At 39.1% G+C, this 12,545-nt stretch overlaps 1 protein-coding gene across 5 annotated transcripts in view; it reads left to right on the plus strand.

The window, feature by feature from the left end:
• rps6ka2 (ribosomal protein S6 kinase A2) overlaps positions 1 to 12,545 on the plus strand; it is a 282,808-nt gene that overhangs the window by 194,713 nt on the left and 75,550 nt on the right. The window contains exon 1 of one of the 5 annotated variants that reach the window (XM_008124826.3): positions 8,762 to 10,633. The exons of the other annotated variants lie outside the window; for them this stretch is intronic. The gene's annotated coding sequence lies outside the window, so the exon portion shown is untranslated. Of the gene's footprint in view, positions 1 to 8,761; positions 10,634 to 12,545 lie in introns of those variants that run through there. 5 annotated transcript variants of the gene reach the window in all.

The following is a 12,545-nucleotide window of genomic DNA, read 5'->3' on the forward strand; positions in this document are numbered from 1 at the left end:
GGAAGATGCAGTTGCAAGAATATGTTGTCTTATGACCGCTATGTTGAGCTTGCCTTAAGATGTTCCATGTATTGTTGGTGAGCACATAAGAAACTATCAATACATTGAGAAGTTCAGCACACTGAGGATATATTTTACATTGTGTCTCTGCAAATTTGATGTTTTGCAATGACTTCTGGGATGACAATTGAAATCTGTTTTTTCCCCCTAACACCTATGTATTTGTATTTTTCCTGAGGTATGCCCTCCTACCTTGGGCTTGGTAGGTCAGCATTTGAGTCACTTACATACAGAGCTTAGATAACTACTTTTTTGACTATAGGTCTCAGAAAGCCCTAGATGGAATGATGACAGGATTCCAGGGTTTGCAGTTCAGACTTTTTCATTTCTCTTTGAAAAAATGAAGCTGGAGGAATTCTGCCAGAAATATTTCTGAGTGTAATCATGAACAAGATTGCTTATCTGGCAGGGGAGACACCATGATCACGAAGATGGTTTTCCCAGGGTGACTTGCAAGATTGTCCACTACCAGCTTGAGTGGACAGCTGTCAAGGAGGAATTAGTATTACAGTATCTGTCAGGGGAGTTTTAATGAGCCTGCGGCATGCAATAGCTTTCACTGCTGAAAATCCCCCCCCCCCCCGTCACTTACAGCAAAAGAGCAAGGTATAGAGCACTTAAATCATGGTCTTTCTGATAACATCATGAATTGCAATATGGAAATGTAATGCTAGATAGCATTTAATAAAGAGAGTAAATAAGAAAGCTGGAAATGCTATCTTTTCTTCTTCCAGACCACTGCTGAAAGGTATGAATCTGCAAAGTACTGCAGTTCATTGTTCTTTGAATTTTAGGCTTGTTAAATTTTGAAATATCCTGCTATTCTGAGTTTCCTTTGTCTCTGTGGGCGGCACTAGTGATATCATCAGCCCTAGCATCTACAAGTATTAGATCTCAAGCACAAAACCATACCCTTATTCAATGTGATTGGTCTGAAATCATCTGCACAGTTGATTTCCCTCTTTTCCTCCCCCTAACTATCTAGATTACTTGGCAAACCAATTATGTTACTCAAGCAGTGATCAGACTAAGGCATAAGAATCCAATTACAAATCCCTTGTCAATGGTGAAGCTAAAGTGGATCTTTCTGGGCTCATCAGGATCTCTCGGCCATAGCTAACAGGTTAAAATGAAGGGACAGTCTGTAGCTATGCTGCTTTGAGCTCTTTGAAGGAATGTGAGATAGGCAAGTAACAAATAAAGGACAAATATCCAGGGACAGTGAAGTTTTCAGAGCCATCTCTGAAATGAGGGACAGCCAAAAACACATGAGTTATTAAAGGAATGCCCAGACAAAATCAAAGCCTGATAGAGCGAAAGAAATCCATTCTACAGCATGTACTTGCAAAGATTGCAAGCACAAAGGCTAAGTTAATTAAGTTAGCATATATTAAGGAGGATAAGCAATTTGTGTTCTGCGAGTGTAAGTAATATAACATATACTCATTCATTTGTTTTTTTTAAAAAAAAATTACTCCTCTAGAGCTGTGTTTTCTTGGCAGAGTAATTTATTACCTACATTGCCTGTAAAAGATGCTCTTTTATAGTTACTAAAATTAGCCATCTGTATTTATTGTATGGCAAAATTCTTTGAATTTCCAAATATCCTCCCCATGGTAATTTTGGAGATTTTCCATTACACAGTGATCCATTCACTTTTGTCCCAAGCTGCTAAACATTCATCCTCTCCCCATGAAGAATGTAGGCAAGATACAATCAATGCAATTGAATGATCTCTGTTGCCAGTCTACTGCTGTTTGGTTCTTATTGCTTCCCTACATAACACTTCATTACTGCTATTGGGACTGTTTAGTAGGGAGGAGGAATTTTAAATCAGAAACCATCAGAATTCCTGTCAGACAGCACCATGTCATTTCTGGCACAAAAGGGCAGTAGTTATGACAGCTAAATTAAAGGTTTAAGTAAATGTTCTGAATTATCCAGTCCCATTCTCACTAAGCGGATCAGTAAATCAGTCCAGAGTTAAGCATTTATTACCATGTCAGAAGCAGAGTGGAAATAGCCAAGTTCTTCATGCCAGTGTGAAATCAAGAGCTTTTGGCAAGGGGACTATGGCATACTGTAAGCACAGATAGATGGTGGCAGTTGTTTTTCCTTCCCAATTCTTGTGCACCCTTTGGTGTATGAAGCTTTGCATTCTTTAGGAAGATTTCTGCATCATCTGATGGAGACCAAATTGGGATATTGAGATGTTTTCATTGTAAAAAAAATTGCAAAGATTATTGTAATCAATCATTCAATCAATGAAATCTTTATTTCAATGTATGAACAGCAGTGTGTAAAAAAAGAAAAAATGATAAAAGAATGCAACTTGGATCATTAAACAGGACAAGTTACACTTCTGAATGAAGGAGGGTGATCACTTATATACAAACCTGATGGACATATATGTGATTATTTATCAAATGAATACGTCTTTCATATCACCATTTGAGCCAGATATAAGCAGTTGATTTGTATAAGGCTAACAAAGGCAGACCTGCTTACCAGCTCTGGAAAAATACTATACAAAAAGGCGGATTTGCTGTAGGGAGAAACCTCCAAATCAAGCAGGGGATCTTGCCTGGGATGCAATCCATCTATGCAAGGCAGGCCCTGGGTCTAATACAGTGGTTCTCAACCTTCCTAATTCTGCGACCCCTTAATACAGTTCCTCATGTTAGGGTGACCCCCAACTATAAAATTATTTTCGTTTCTACTTCATAGCTGTTATTTGCTACTGTTATGAATCTTAATTTCAATATCTGATATGCAGGATGTATTTTCATTCACTGGACCAAATTTGGCACAAATACCCAATACGCTCAAATGTGAATCTGCTGGGGTTGGGGGGGGGGGGGATTTGTCATTTGGGAGTTGCAGTTGCTGGGATTTATAGTTTACCTACAATCAAAGAGCCCTTGAACCCCACCAACTATAGAATTAGGCCAAACTTCCCACACAGAAATTCCATGACCATCAGAAAATACTGGAGGGATTTAGGAGGAATTGACAGTAATTTAGGCGAGATGTGGTTCACCTACATCCAGAGAGCACTGTGAACTCAAACAATGATGGATCTGGACCAAATTTGGCACAAAACCATGATACACCAAAATTTGAATACTGGTGGGGTTGGAGGGATTGATTTTGTCATTTGGGAGCTGTCGTTGCTGGGAGTTATAGAAAACACTCTAAATCCAGCCCACAATGGATCGGCACCAAACTTGGCACACTACCTACATGGCCAACATTGAATACTGGTGGGGTTGAGGGGGCTGTTTTTGAATTCTGGGAGTTATAGTTCACCAACATTCAGAGAGTACCCTGTACCAAACTAGTGATTGAACTAGTAAACGTGCCACACATATCCAACATGCCAAATTTTGAATACTGGTGGGGTTTCGAGGGGACTGACCTCAGAGGTTAAGAGTTATAGTTCACCCACATCGACAGAGCAATAAGCACCCAACTGATGGATCTGGACAAAACTTGGCACAAATTCCTAATATGACCAACTTTGAATGCTGGTGAGGTTTGGGGCGGGGGGACTGATCCAACATGATGGTAATTGTAGTTCTCCTTGCATCCAGTCACAGCAAAAGGTGGGAGGATTCACCGTCTGTTTCCAAAAAGGAAGAGAAGGACAGCCAGAGAGATCTTCAGCCTTCTCTGCTAAAGGGATTCCTAAGACCATCAGAAATATGTGTTTTTGATGGTCTTTGGTGACCCCTTGGACACTCCCCTCGAGACCCCCCCCCCAGGGGTCCCGACCCCTGGGTTGAGAAATGCTGATTTAATACAATTTTATATTCTGCCCAAAAACAATATTCTCTGGGTAACAAATAACAATAACAAATAATGAAACACAATATAAGCAATAAAACAGTACAGGATGGGGATGGTGAACTCTGAAATGTCAAAGAATTACATCAGTATATCAAAAATGAAAACAATAACAGATGTTAGGTTTAAAAAGTTTAATCCATTTATATCAATCCTGAACAAAAATTAAATATTACAGCATGAGACGATGAAATGGGAATTAGGAAAGCTTCTGCAGGAAGAGCATGTCATGACAAAAATTGCTCCTTCTCTAGGAGCCACTCAGCCACACTTCACCTCACCTCATGTCAGGACCCAGGCTGCAGAGCACCAATAACCTTACACAGAGGCCAGAAGCTATCTAATATCTTTATTAAAGAAATATATAAAGTCAATAAAACAAGTGAAGAATATAGTTCAGAAGCAGACCTTTCAGATGAGGTCAAATATAGTCCAGAAATGTATTGTCCAATATAAGATATTAGAGTTCAAAGTTTTAATCCACTTGACCGAAACACACACTTTGCCAAGCAATAGTGTGGGGAAATGACAGAGTCTTTAAAGTCCAATGTAGCTTGACAACAAGGCTGGAAAATAAACTTGATTCTTGGCTAGATCAAAGACTTGAAACGAGGCAAACATGAAGCATGAACAAGGTCCGTGGCAAAACATGAAACAAGGCAAACTTGAAACTTGATCCGGGAAGCAAGGAACTGGGGTACGAAGTCCACACACGATCTCTCTCCTCAAGCTGATCAATTGACTCCGCAAAGTTCCCCTTGCGACCAGCACCTATATCGGGTCTCATTTTCCCGCCAACAGAACACTTTCCCTAGAGATTAAGAAGCGAAACCCAACTCTGTCCAGATGCATGACTCCTTAGAATTTCCCAAGGGAAGCAGACCTAATCAGCTAGTTGTTTGGCAGCGATTCTCAGGCTCCGGCGATTAGCCTCTCTGACTCCTCTATCTCTATTATAATTGTCCCTCCGGGAAAACGGGGGGGGGGGGGAATTCTGCCCAAGGCCTGTTTGGCTAGATTCTTGAGGGCAAACATCCTCCAGGTGGAGAGGCCCCGGCTCTGGCTGAAACGGCAGAAATCCCATGTTTTCCTCTTCATCTGCCACAATAGTACTAGGAACAGGACTACAAGGCCCATGAGTCATCACACCTCACCAGACCCACAGGAGCAGTAATGATTGGATGTCTTGGTTTAATGAGGGCTTCTTTTTCTTCATTATAACAGCCTTCATGTTAGTTCAGACTTTTCCCACTTGATCCTGCCTTCTCTAATTTCCCCTCACCGGCTAGCATCCTGTTAGTGACAGTTTCGTGTGTTTCTTGTACTCTACCTATATAATGTTTTTATTGGTATATCCCTCTGCAAATACCATAGTTTGGCCTGAGGCCCTGCTGCAGAGTGTGCAGAGGCACAATGTGGAACATGTACCAAAGTGCACATCATCAAGCATAGGGACTGTGTAATGCAAGCAGAACATAATTCTGTTGTAAGTTACCAGTATTTATTCTACTGTGAAGTGAAAAAGGATCCTGGATATTACGTTAAACAAAATAATCAAGTTAGAGCCATTACTGCAATTGCTTACAACTCTAGAATGACCTTTCTGTGTTTCTGAAAGTTATTTCTAAGAGGGCTACAAGAAGGACTACCTATTCAGTTGGCTAAACTACACATTTTTTGCTCCTTGTTTTATTTCAATATACTTTTCTGGTTTAGATAAGCTGCCATGAGTCTTAAGAAGGCAATGTGCGATTATTTTGAACAAACAAATACATTACTGTAAGAGATCTAAGGAAAAATCATCAATCTCAAGGGGTTTTTTAACCTTAATTCTACTTTGCCACATACATCTTTTTGTTTCTTTGCTTTATTTATACATATATGACTAGACTTGACTGTTAACTCGATGAATTAAAGCAATGACCAAATGCCTTTGTTACAGCTTTTGTAGAAGACTTGTAATGAGTCTGTCCATTGTGTCCCCTTCAACTGTCCTGATTTGGCAAGTATGGTCCCAATGAAACTTCTGTTGTCTTATTTTTTTCAACTGTTTTGAAAAGAGGAGAGGAGGGCAAACTGTTTTAGCCTCTTCTAGCATATATGTTTTTCATTAGTAACTTTGTCATCTTAATAATACTCTGATGTTTGGCCATATACATCCTAGATTTTAATCCGTGAAATGTTGGCAAATATTTTATTAAACAATCTAACACTGATTGACAGTGACCCTCCCAGGTTTCAGATAAAAATCTATTTTAATCTACCTGCAGATAGTGAATGGTCTAATAATAACTAAGTAAAAATGAAGTTTATGTGACAGTTTTACTATTTTACCACATACTCCTCCGCATTTATCTATTCCTGTCCAAGCTCAGGATGCAATCCCAGTTAAGTCAAAGTGAAAAATATTAAGATGAACCTTAGAATCATAGAATCATAGTGTTGGAAGAGACCTCACAGGCAATCCAGTCCAACCCCTTGCCAAGAAGCAGGAAAAAATAGATTATGCCTGAGGAACTTTATAGAAATTTATTTTCTTGCACTTTGTCCAGAACTTGGGAGTTTGCTGATCCCAGTCTGGCACCTTGTTCAGGCAATTTCAGTCCACATTCTGAACTGCTTGGCAGCAAGCTGGGCCTCAGGCTAAGATCCTTCTCTAGCACTGTAACCTGATGACACAAAATGCCCTCTGGACATTCCCTCCCAAAAGGGAGAGAAATATCCTCTAGCTATTTATTTTGGAAAGGAAAAGAAGCTTCACAAAATACAAGCGTGAATTATAAGGGTGTTTAACATGATAAAAATTGTAGCATAACATGTTAGAGTATAAGAATCATAAATGGTTTCTAATATTAGATATCAGTAAATACTAAACTTAGTAACAATAACCTCAATACCTCCACCTGTCCTTTTTCTCTCTCTCCTAACCAACTGCTATACCTTTCCCCCTTGTATGTGTGTGGGATTTTTTTTTTGGAAATGTCTAATATATATATATACACACACACATATATACATCCACTAATAAAAAATTAGAAGAAGATAGCTATTTTTGTTGCTCAAAAATATGAATATTGCCCCTTATATTCATTATGTATTATCTATTATCCCTACATTTAAGAATTCTGGACAATAGCTAGAACAACACTTTTTAAAATTAAATTTGGAATGTTTATGTAGAAAACCAAATTTTGTGTAATACGTCTACTCCACACTTACGAGATTTTGAAATCTGATGATTTAACACCTCTTAAAACAGATTAGAAATGCTTACATAGAAATATATAAGCTTTGTGTAATGTTAAGGGGAGAAGAATGATAGTCATAATGATTCATAACAAATTTTGTCTATAGAACACTGACTGCCTTTTTCATGACAGGAGCGACTTGAGAAACTGCAAGTTGCTTCTGGTGTGAGAGATTTGAGCGTCTGCAAGGACGTTGCCCAGGGGACACCCAGATGTTTTGATGTTTTTACCATCCTTGTGGGAGGCTTCTCTCATGTCCCCACATGGGGAACTGGAGCTGAGAGAGGGAGCTCACTTGCTGTCCTCAGATTCAAACCAGCAACCTTCAGGTCAGCATCCCAACCTTCATGTCAGCAATCCTGCCGGCACAAGGGTTTAACCCAGTGGTTCTCAACCTGTGAGTCCCCAGGTATTTTGGCCTACAACTCCCAGAAATTCCAGCCAGTTTACCAGCTGTTAGGATTTCTGGGAGTTGAAGGCCAAAACATCTGGGGACACACAGGTTGACCACTGATTTAACCCATTGTGCCACCGGGGGCTCCTAACATACTATCTTAATTTTTTAGATTCCTTAGGTAATAATTAGAGTTAAATAAATATTTAAAAGAAACCATCTGACAAGAATAATAGAGATGAACTTTTACGGAAGAAGGTGAAAAGAAGAAAGAACAATATGAGATAATACAAGAAGATATTAAGGATTAAGGTTTACGTGCAAGGTTTATGTGGACGAATGGATTAAGTATTTTATTAAACTGTTTTAAATGTATTTATTGGATTGTTTTAAATTGATTGTTTTAATTTCTATGTTTTATTTTTGTACTGCATTGAATTTGCCAGATTGTGAGCCACCCTGAGTCCCTTCGGGTGAGAAGGGCAGCATAGAAATGATGGAAATAAATAAATAAATAAATAATATTAGAAGTCGTAACTATCAGATTTAAAACTAACCGATAACACTCCTATCTTATAGATGATATCTATGAACTTTTAAATAACTAAATAATGAAAATAAGTGTAATGGAAATGAAGAATTAGATGTAATAACCATAACTATGGACACTGCCTTTTCTCTTACCTCCTCGCCCACCCCCCCACACCCCTGCAAAATAGATATTGGTCAAGACTTCATTTATTAAGAATAACTTCACTATCCCCATCTTCCTTTTTGCTTTCTTACCTTTTATACCTTTTTTCCCTTGTAAGCATGTAAAAAAAATGGAAATGTCTAATATATATCTCATATATTGCTTTTTCAATCCGTAAGATGCCTGTCCTGTCCACAAAAGGTAGCTTTAAAGTTAATAGGTCTAATTGATTTATTAGATTTTTTTTCAGAAGCAAAACACTTACAAAATAATTGCTTTAGGTTGTTGACAAACTTATAGGACTGTTGACAAATTTACAGGATTCTCAGCCTCAGGTATTATATTTAAAATGTAGCAAAGTAGAAGGCTTTAAAATGTACAGTTTTAACTGTAAGTTCCAAATAAAACTTAATTCATTGCTGATGACAAAGGACCAACTACATTCTTAATGCATTGAAATGATTTTGAATGATTTAAAGTATTAAATAGTTTTGAATCATATTAAATCAGATTGCCCCCTTTTTAAATTAAATGTCTGATTCTCCAGTTACTTGGCAAAAAATTATGCCTAATGCATATTAATTTCTGGATTTGCTGCTCCTGCCATCTCAGGAGCCCTAAGGGTTGGCTTTTTGCCGTTCTTTATTTTAAAATTGCATATTTTACAGTGAAGTAATGACTGCCTGTCACCAGCAATAAAATGTTGGGATCTGTTGGAATAACAAAGTGATGACAATATCATGCAGCTTAGAAACATTTGTAATTTAGATCAAGTTTGGCTATAAAGCAATCCAAATCCCAGTAATGTAGACAGGTATTAATAATGATGCCAATTGCTGGGAGTAAACAAAAACAGTTTTAACTTATGGAAGGATTAATCATATGATACTCTGGAAAAGTAGAAATAAAAACAAATACAGAAATTCAAATAGAGCTTGAGGGCAATATGTTTTGGAATCATGCTGATTTTAGTGGGTCTGATCTAGTTATATTCTGTGTTTTATGTGAGTGTACCCTCAACTCATTTGTCAATTTATGGGGAACTTGGGAATGTCATAGAGTGTTCTTAGGTAATTTCCTATGGTATTCTCAGAGGTGATTTGCCAGTTCCTTCCTTTGAAACGTAGCTTGGAGCTCCTGGTATCACTGGCGGTCTCCCATCCAAATACTAATCAGAGCAGGCCTTATTGCAAGATCAGATGGGATTTGGTGACTTTAGGGTGTTAGGTTATATTCCATACAGTGGTAAAAGTCCCCTTCACATACATTATCACAATCCCATCATCTTCACAGTTTTAGGATACTAACACAAAGCAACAGTTGTGGCTTTGCATAACACAGGGGCCATGAGTTTAGTGGGTGAATGCACACAATCCATTGCAGGAAACTGGAAGCAGAAGCTGAAGAAAGATACAATTGTGTGTGTAATTACTGCCTTTTATTTTTCCCTTGTGAGAAAGGAGTACAACTGTTTGCTGATAATGTATAGAGAAAAACGTGTAAATTTGGGATTTTTTTTTGTAAGATGGAGATTGATTATTCCCTCTGTCCTTGGTGACTTCACCATCAGTCCCATCCCTTAGGTGCATTCACATTTGCAAAGCCATGGGCTATAATAGCTTCTCTGCTTTCTCACCAACATCAGTACCACAGCTTGAGTATGTTTGTAGAATTTTAATAGTATTTGTGTGTTTTTAACTGTGACCCGCCTCGAGGTCAGACAGGCATATATTCTATACCATTCACTGTCACTCTTTTTCACCACAATGACTATTTAGGCTAAAGTAGGTGGCAGGTGGATGAGCAAGCTGATGCAAAAAGAAGAAGTAGGTCCAAGGGTTCTTGTGAATGGTCTCCTGCTGAGCTACTGACATTCAGCAGATGCATGGCTGTGTGTACCTTTGTCTCTAGAGTCAGATGCTAGGCATGTGCGAATTAATCGGAATCGTCGTAAATCGGATTAAAATCGTATTTAATCTGATTTGTGAATGCGGTTCTGACGCACGTTAGCGCTTCAAAAATAAACTGCGATTTTGAAGCGCTGGAGCCCATTCATTCAAGGGGCTCGGAAATATGTTCAGAAATATGAGAAAGCATTTTGGATGCAACAAAACTTGATTTTCAGGGAGGAGCAGTCTAGCCTGGGTTTGCCTCCCTGACCAATCATTTTGCATGTCCATGCAAGGGGAGGAGTTTTGACGTCCACCCTGAAAAGCACCTGATGCAAGCCACGAGGCTCATTCTGGGCTGAGAGGTTGGAGGGAGAGGTTGGCTGCGGCTGCCGGCTGGTCTTTTGTTTTGCTGCCTGACTCACTGATTGCGTGCCTGACCTGTTGTTGTGGGGCAGCATTGAAAGAAGAACTTAACCAAGAAGAAAAGGGTGGGAAAGGGGTTAGTTGTTTTTTCTTTTAAAATTCTAAAATAAAGAAGCAAAAGAAGTAATGTTTTATTTTTGAGGAAAAAAGATAGGGGTAGGGAGGGCGAAACTTACTTTAAGGATCTGACGCATTTTATTTTAAAATCAAGGAAGCAGCTAGAAGAAGCTTTTATTTTTGGGGAAAAAGTGGGGGGTTGGTGGTGGTAGGCCAAAGTTACTTAAATATTTGACACATTTCTTTTTAAAATCCAGCACAAGCAGCTAAAAGAAGCTTTTATTTTTTGGATAAAAAAGTGGGGATTGGTGGTGGTGCTACTGGTCTGGTAGGGCAGTTACTTTAAGTATGTGATGCATTTCATTTTAAAATCCAGCACAAGCAGCTAGAAGAAGCTTTTGTTTTTTGGATAATAATGTGGGGGTTGGTGGTGGTACTAGTCTAGTAGGCCAAAGTTGTTTAAGTATCTGATGCATTTCATTTTAAAATCCAGCACAAGCAGCTAGAAAAAGCCTTTTTTTTTGGATAAAAGAGTGGGTGTGGTATCTTGGGACTAGGGGAAAAGGCTTATTTTATGTTTGTTTGTTTGTTTGGCCTCAAGGCACTCCATGTCCCATCACTCACAGAATCCCTCTCTGCCAGGTGTTCTAAGTCTGGGGAACCCGTCCAAGTTACAATGGTGAATCCTTTGGGTTCAACCAAGGCCCTGCCTCTCTTGTTTTGTGTGTTTGTTTGATTGGCCTCCTCAAGGCACTGCGTGTCCCATCACTCACAGAATCCCTCTCTGCCGGGTGCTCTAAGTCTGGGGAACCTAGCCAAGTTACATTGGTGAATCCTTTGGGTTCAACCAAGGCCCTGCCTCTCTTGTTTGTCTGTTTGTTTGATTGGCCTCCTCAAGGCACTGCGCTTCCCATCACTCACAGAATCCCTTTCTGCTGGGTGCTCTAAGTCTGGGAACCCCAGCCATGTTACAGATAGCTGAATCTTTCTTTGGGTTCAAGCCCTCAGGGTTCAAGTCACAAACTCTTGGCCCCAAACAGCCCTATGAAACAGATTTCCTTATGCTGAGACTGATGGGCATCTGTCAGGAGTGGTTTGATGGTGTGCTATGATTTCTGTTCCTAGTTGATAACTAGTTCTGTCACAAAAACATGGCAAAACATTATTACACTGCCAGAACTTTGTCTTTGCGCAAGGGACATCGTGCTATGATAGCACATTATTGTTTGCTGGGTGTTCACTGTCCACCAATTTAACAGTTTCAGCCACAGAAACAAAGTTTCCAAAGCAGAACAATGACTTTCAAAGTAAAGACAACCCAATGAAACAGGAAATAAGACTTTCAAACCAGGAACAGATTTCTGCAATTATTAAAAATGGTTTTTTATATAAACTGTGAAAATTTGCCAAAAATCAGAGGATAAGGGAAACGTTCTGAAATTAGGTGAGCTAGCAGAGGTAAATGTGTTCTACCGCTATAGCAAGTTTCATCAGGATAGCTAAAGAAATGAGTGTGGGAGAGTCCTCTAAAGCCCCCCTTCAGTGCTGTTTTTCACTATTGTGCATGCGCGTCCGCCAATAACAAATTAATTACGAATATTCTGAAATTTCAGAAAGTTTTGAATTTTTTGCTTCAAAGTTCAGAAATGACTTTAAAAACGAAGTGCCAGCGCCCCCTACTTTCAAGTTTAGAACCATTTTTTCCTATATCGCACATGCCTAACAGATGCACTTGCTCTGGGTGCTAGTGCTCATTGAATGTCTCAGGGATTAGTAGATTCAAGTACAATCACACCCACTAACATTTGGCCTATTTGGCTAGAGCTAAGGAGTCTACAGGAGAGAAAAAAAAGCTTGAGTAACTGTACTTTTGATAGCTGTGCGGAAGGGGGAATTTCTGCAAGTGTAGTTTTTAGGAGCTCTCTCTAGTT

This window comes from Anolis carolinensis, chromosome 1, assembly GCF_035594765.1.
Source record: "Anolis carolinensis isolate JA03-04 chromosome 1, rAnoCar3.1.pri, whole genome shotgun sequence".
Classification (NCBI taxonomy): Eukaryota; Metazoa; Chordata; class Lepidosauria; order Squamata; family Dactyloidae; genus Anolis; species Anolis carolinensis.